This window comes from Acinonyx jubatus, chromosome X (genome assembly GCF_027475565.1).
Source record: "Acinonyx jubatus isolate Ajub_Pintada_27869175 chromosome X, VMU_Ajub_asm_v1.0, whole genome shotgun sequence".
Taxonomy (NCBI): Eukaryota; Metazoa; Chordata; class Mammalia; order Carnivora; family Felidae; genus Acinonyx; species Acinonyx jubatus.
The window spans coordinates 55,853,970-55,860,909 of record NC_069389.1 but is presented as its reverse complement, the minus strand read 5'-3'; positions in this window follow the sequence as shown (position 1 = coordinate 55,860,909).

Here is a 6,940-nt window from a genome sequence, read left to right as displayed (position 1 = left end):
TTTCTTCCACTATCAAACATAATTCAGACAACTTAAAAGAAGGAGAGTCTATTGTGTGTACTTCCATTTTTACTCATTCAATTATTTCTTCTTTCCTGATGTTCCAAGATTTCTTCTTTCATCATTCTTTCTGTTTTGAGAACTGCCTTTAACCATACTTTTAGGGTGGGTCTGCTGGTGATATAGTCTCTTAGCTTTATTTTGTCTGAGGATATCTTGATTTCCCCCTCATTTCCAAAGGATATTTTTACTAGGTAAAAGCATTCCAGGTTGACAGCTCTCTTCTTTTAACACTTGACATATTTTGTGTGACTTCCTTCTGGCCTTTGTGGTTCCTCATGAGAAATCCACTGACATTGGAATTGTTTTTCCTCCATAGGTAAGTAACGTGTTGTTTCTCTCTTGCCTTTTTCAAGATTTTTCTCTTTGTCTTGTTTTCAAAAGTTTGATTATGATGTATCTTGGCATGGGTTTCTTTGAGTTTATCCTGTTTGGCCTTTTTCAGCTTCTTGAATTTGTAGGTTTTTGTCTTTTGCCAAATTTGGGAAATTTTCGGCCATTATTTCTGGAGGACTTTTTTCAGCCCCACCTTCTTTCTCTTCTCATTCCGGGACTCCAATGACACAAATGTTAGGTCTTTTGGTATAGTCACCACATGTCTCTGAGGCGCTGTTCATTTTTTTAAAAAATTCTATTTTCCCATTGTTGTTCAGATTGGGTAATTTCTAATGTTCTATTTTCAGGTTCACTGATTCTTTCCTCTGTCTTCTCCATCCTGCTGATAAGCCCATCCACTGAGTTTTTTAGTTTGGTTATTGTATTCTTTGGTTCTAAAATTTCTATGTGATTCTTCATTACATCTCCTATTTCTTTGCTAAGACTTTGTTCTTAAAAAAAAAATTGTTTCAGCCTTCTTTGTAATTGCTCATTGAAGCATTTTTTTATGTTGGCCACTTTAAATTTTTTTTCCACGTTTTTATTTATTTTTGGGACAGAGAGAGACAGAGCATGAACGGGGGAGGGGCAGAGAGAGAGGGAGACACAGAATCGGAAACAGGCTCCAGGCTCTGAGCCATCAGCCCAGAGCCTGATGCGGGGCTTGAACTCACGGACCGCGAGATCGTGACCTGGCTGAAGTCGGACGCTTAACTGACTGCGCCACCCAGGCGCCCATGTTGGCCACTTTAGAATCCTTGTCAGATCATTGAAAGCTCTCTGTCATCTTGGTGTTGACATCTGTGGATTATTTCTCATTCAAGATGAGGGTGTCCTGGTTCCTGGTATGATGAGTGATTTTTTTTATTGCATCCTACACATTTTTGGGTATTATGTTATAATACTCTGATCTTATTTAAATCTTATTTTTGGTAGGCTCTTCTGACCCTGTTGCCATCAGTGGAAGAGGCTGCTGCCTGGTTACTGTCAGGTAGGGACAGAAGTTCAAGTTCCCCCCTTGGCGTCAGTTGACACCTGAGGCAGAGTTCTTGCTACTGGGCAGGGTTGGGAGTTCCAGCTCCCCACCACACCGCCACTGACACCTCTGTGGCTGGGAGGGATTGAAGTGCCTCTTTCCTGCTCCCCAGGTGGCTTCCACTGACCATGGGTGGGGGTTACAGGTAGGGGCAAGGATGGTAGGACAGTGGAGGGGGATGGGAGGAGACAGAGCATAGCAGTTAAAAGTCCTGAGTCTCCACTAGTCCTCCTCTGACATTCTGATATCATTCAACAGGAAGAGGAAGCCATGGTACCCTGTGGGAATGGAAGTCCAGCCTCCCTATTCAGCCTTTTTTTTTTAAGTTTATTTATTTTAGAGGGAGAGTGAGAGTGAGTGGGGGAGGGTCAGAGAGAGAGAGGGAAAAAGAGAGAATCCCAAGCAGGCTCTGCACTGCCAGCATGGAGCCCTACGCAGGGCTCAAACTCACAAACTGTGAGATCATGACTTGAGCAGAAATGCGCCCCCAGCCTTTTCTGACACCAACCCAGAGAGTGTTGGGGGAACCTGGCAAGAGTAACACTCTGGGTTTCTACTTGGCCTTTGCTGGCATGGGCGGGCCTGCAGTTTGTTTCTATGATGTTTGATTACAGTAGAGTGGTTATTGTTTCAGAGTTTTCTGTCTGGCTAATCAGCCCATTTCCCGGTCTTTTGGCTAGAGAGAGCAGACTTTTGGGACATCTAGGTGGCTCAGTTGGTTAAGCGTCTAACTTCAGCTCAGGTCATGATCTCGTGGTTCACGAGTTCAAGTCCCATGTTGGGTTCTGTGCTGACAGCTCAGAGCCTGGAGCCTGCTTCAGATTCTGTGTCTCCCTCTCTTTCTGCACCCCCTCAAAAATAAATAAACATTAAAAATTTTTTTTAGAGAAAGCAGGCTTTTATTGAGGTTTTTTCTGGTCTGTGTCCACTGGTGCTTCTAGGCTGCTGGCTTCTCCAGTGCCAGTCTGGGATATAGGGAGGCAATGAGAAAACCTAGGGAACTCCCCACCTTGAGTTCAGGTTACTTGGGTTCCTAATAAGCCTGCGCTTTCCTCCTCCTTTCAGAGTCTTCTTACACTTGTTTTATATATAATGTCCAGGATTTTAGCTGTAGTTAGGAATAGGGAGAAGTTTATTTACTGAAACTGGGTCCAGAACTAGAAGTGTCTCATCTTTTTGTTTTGTTTTTGTTTTTGTTTGTAATTAATGACATTGCTTTGAAGAGTACGAGTCAGTTGTTTTGCAGACTATTCTACTTTCTGGATTTGTCTCTCCCCAACCCCCCGCCATGGTGTCATTTATTTCAATACTTTACACCCTGTATTTACTGTAAACTGGAAATTAGAATAGAGACCATCTTAAATAGCTTGGTCAGGGTAGGCGTCACTGAGAAGGTGACATTTGAGCAAAGATTTGAGGGAGGTGAGGAAGTGAGTCATAGAGAAAGGTATACCTTGTAAGGGAACAGCAAGTGCAAAGGTCCTGAGTAAGGAGTATACCTGGCTTGTTCAGGAAACAGTAAGGAGGACCAAGTGGCCAGAGCAGAATGAGAGAGGGGAAAAGTACCAGGAGATGAGATCAGAGGTTTAGTAGGGGACAAGATTGTATAGGGCCTGTAGGCCATTATAAGTATTTGGGCTATGGGGTGTCTGGGTGGCACAGTTGGTTAAGCATCCGACTTTGGTTCAGGTCATGATCTCATGCTTCATGAGTTCAAGCTCCACATGCGGGTAGAGCTTGAGTCCCGCTGTCAGCGTGGAGCCTGTGTGGGATTCTCTCTCTCTCTCTCTCTCTCTCTCTCTCTCTCTGCCCCTTGCTCACTTGCGCCCTCTCTCTGGAAAAATTTAAAAAAAAAAGTATTTTTGGCTTTACCCTGAGAGACATGGGGAGCCATTGGAGGGTTTTGTGCAGAGACTGACAAGATCTGACTTGGTTTAGCAAGATCACTCTGGCTTCTGTGTGGAGAATAGGCCACAGAGAGCAAGGATGGAAGCAGTGAGACCAGTCAGGAGGCTTCTGCAGTGATTCAGGGGAGAGATGATGGTGGTTTGAACAAGGGTGGTAGCACTGTAAGTGTTGGATTCTGGATGCACAGATATCCCCCACTTTTCAAAAGTTTGCATCACACCACTTTGCTTTTATGAAAGACCTGCAATGGTACCTGTTTTTGCTAACTGAAAGAAATCCAAAGAGGATTTTTGCTTGTTAAAAAAAAAAAGTGACAATGGCACTCAGCATTTGTTGTGCAGCGAGCAGTTATAGACGCAGCAGCAAGAGCAGCCTGGCTAGGCTCCTTCCTGGAGAACTCCACTCAGCATCTCAGCATCAAGCCGCCATAGCTTTGAAGTGTGCGCGCATCTGTGCTTTACGTTTTTTTTTTTCTTTTGTCCATTTATCTTGTGCATTCATTAGCGAGATGTGCCCTAAGGTATCAGAAAAGCCTAAGAGAGGTTATGTTTTGGGTCTGGGAATGCCCCCCAATTTTTCCATATACATTAATGGTAATTGTGCTTGCTTTGGCAGCACATATACTACATTAATGGTAATTGCTTTTTTTTTTTTTTTTTTTTGCCATTTCAGCTTATTAAAGGTTTCACGGGAACCTGTATTTTGAGGAGATGGTCACTAGGATTTGCTGACAGAATGGATATGAGGTGTGGTTCCAAGGTCTTTTGGCCAGAGCCGCTGGAAAGGTGAAACTGCCATTGACTGAGATGGGGACAGCTTTAGGAATGGTCATTTTGGGGGGAAAGATCAGGTGCCAGATTTCGACATGTTGAATTTGAGATGTCTATTAGACATCCAGATGGAGATGACTGGTCAACAGACCCTGTCACTGAGGTGCTCAAAGTTAGAGAAATGGAAATAATCATAGGGTTTTTTTTTTGGAGGGGGGGAGGATTAAATGTAAAACACTTAGCACATTCCCTGGTACACAACGGTTATGACCAAGTCTAGGCTAGGCTGGTAGCCCAGGAGCTTGAAGCTTTTATATATGCTCAGCAGTTTGACAATATAGAGTGCTAGACTCTTTTTTCCACATCCTGTAAGTGGCTCAGGAAAAAAGCCTCCTATAGCCTGGGCCCTCTGAATTGCTCTGATTGAGGAATAAGCATTGTTGAGCCTGGAGAGAATGGAGAGTGTCAAACTGCTCTCCCCATGTCCCATCCGTACTGACTGGTTCTCTTTCTCTCACTCACTCGTGCTCTCTCTCTTGCTCTCTTTTGCTCTCGATCGCGCCCTCTCTTTTTCGGTCTCTCGCTCGCTCTCGCTCGCTCTTGCTTGCTTTTGCTCACTCTCTCCCTCGCTTTCTCTCCCCCTCCCTCCCTCTCTCTTTCATCTTTTCATTTTTAATGAATATGAGTAAAATCCCTTTAGAATCATAGTGAGCTTCTCCTCCACTCACTCCAGAGAGACTCCAACTGGACTTGGGTTGGCGAGGCTGGGAGGACCCGACAGCCCTGAGATGCTTTGACACTTGGCACACCCTCACAACTGCTAGAGCTCCAGCCTGAGGCCCCTGGGGGACAGGCGCCCCCTACAGGTCGAAAGCAGCCCCACGCCCCTGCAGGTGGCTGCGGTTGCTAGGCAACCAGGTGGCCTGTGCAGAGGCTGAAGCCACCAAGGAATAGGCAAGGGATTTTAGGAGGAAGAGAGAGACCACTTCTCATCTCATCCACCGTCTCACTGGGGTCCTCAGCAAATTGACCCAGTTGGGGCAGGGGGGCCCGCTGCTGATGATCTAGGCTCATTCTTGAAGGCAGAGCTGTGTACAATTTAGACAGATTTTGTGTGTGGAAAAACAATCAGCTTTGTCCAAAAGCCCTCTGGTTTCACCTGGGAGCTGGAGATCTGGGTCGCTTGAAGGCAGAAGTTTCTGGTTTGCGAGTAGGGTGCATTGCTGTAGGTGTGCATCCTCGGTGAATGGGAATTCTAGCACATTGGGTGTGGGTGGGAATAATTTTGGTGATTAGTCCAATAAAGTATCAAGATTTCCCCACCATTCTCAATATGTGGATTAAGGAATTCTTACTTTAGCCCACTGAAATAAAAACTCTCCATAGAGGAGCGCCTGGGTGGCTCAGTCAGTTAAGCGACCGATTTCGGCTCAGGTCACGATCTCACAGTTCATGGGTTCAAGCCCCACGTCGGGCTCTGTGTGGACAGCTTGGAGCCTGGAGCCTCCTTCAGATTCTGTGTCTCCCTCTCTCTCTCCCCCCTCCCCCCCACTCTGTCTCTCTCTCAAAAATAAATAAATATTTAAAAAAAATTAAACAAACACCTCTCCATAGAAATGACAATGTATATAAAGGATCATTCATTTCTTGGTGGAGCCAAGTTTCTCAGTGGCTTTCCTGAATTAGGTTCCTCTATGGAGTTGGGAGAGATCCTGAGGTCTGTTGACTCCTGTGAGCAGGGGCAGAGCCCAACAAGAGGGAAAGAAAAAGAATCAGCGGGTGATAAACAGAATTCAGCAGCTTCCTAGTGCTGTGTCTGGTTTGGGGCTAGCAAATTCTCGGCTCCATGCCCCCTCTCTTAGGACCATCCTGAAGCACCCCATCTCTATGAGGGCCTTTGGGGACCAGAAATCCACAGTTTTTCTTCTACAGCTTTTTTCCCCACACAACCTAGTATTTCAGCCCAAGAGTAGGTCCAGGCAGGCCAAGGCTGTAGCCACAATAACTGCTCTACTTGGGACACATCTCCTCACTCAGCTAGTACAACAGGAGCTTTGTTGTGGCAGGACTCCAAGCCATGGCACACTTAGGGGAGAGCTGTGCTCAGAAGTATCACTGTGGGCCTTCCCTTGAGAGTTCCAAGGTAGAGATATCAGGCTGAGGTACTGGTAGCCAGAGAGGTACTGGTCCAGCTACTGCCTCAATCCACAACATCTCCACGGGGCGTAGTGACAGAGGGAGGCTCCTTGCTCTCTGTGCTTCCGAACTGAACTGGGTCGGAGCTGTGCCTCAGATCTATTAATAGCCCCCTAGTCCAGCCTGCTAGCCCCAAACCCTGATGCCAGGAGCTGTGACTCAATACCTAAAAATAACGGAGAGCAACTGCACCTCAACCCCAATGAGCAGCTCCGTGAGGCCCTCCACCCTCAAGTTTTTGTCAGTCCCAGTCTCCAGTCCAGGGCCTCATAGAAGTTAAGTGTGCCACTGCTGTCCTGTCCTCCTAGGAAGACAGTGAGGGTAAGCGGCAGCAGGCTCAGGGCCAGGAACTCAAGGCTAGGGGCTAGGCGTAAGGGTTTAGGGTCTGGGACTAGGACCTGGCATTCTGGCCAGGAGCCTGGACTCTGAGGTTACAAGACTGCAGCTGAGAGCCTGGGAGCTTAGAGGCTGAGGCCGCGGGGGTTGGAGAGCCTGGAGGTTGTCAGGATTAGGTCGTAAGGGGAGGGGAGGAAGAAGCTGCAGGGCTGTGAGGCTGGGCGCCCCGGAGGGGACAGAAAAGTAGGGGTGCGGGGTG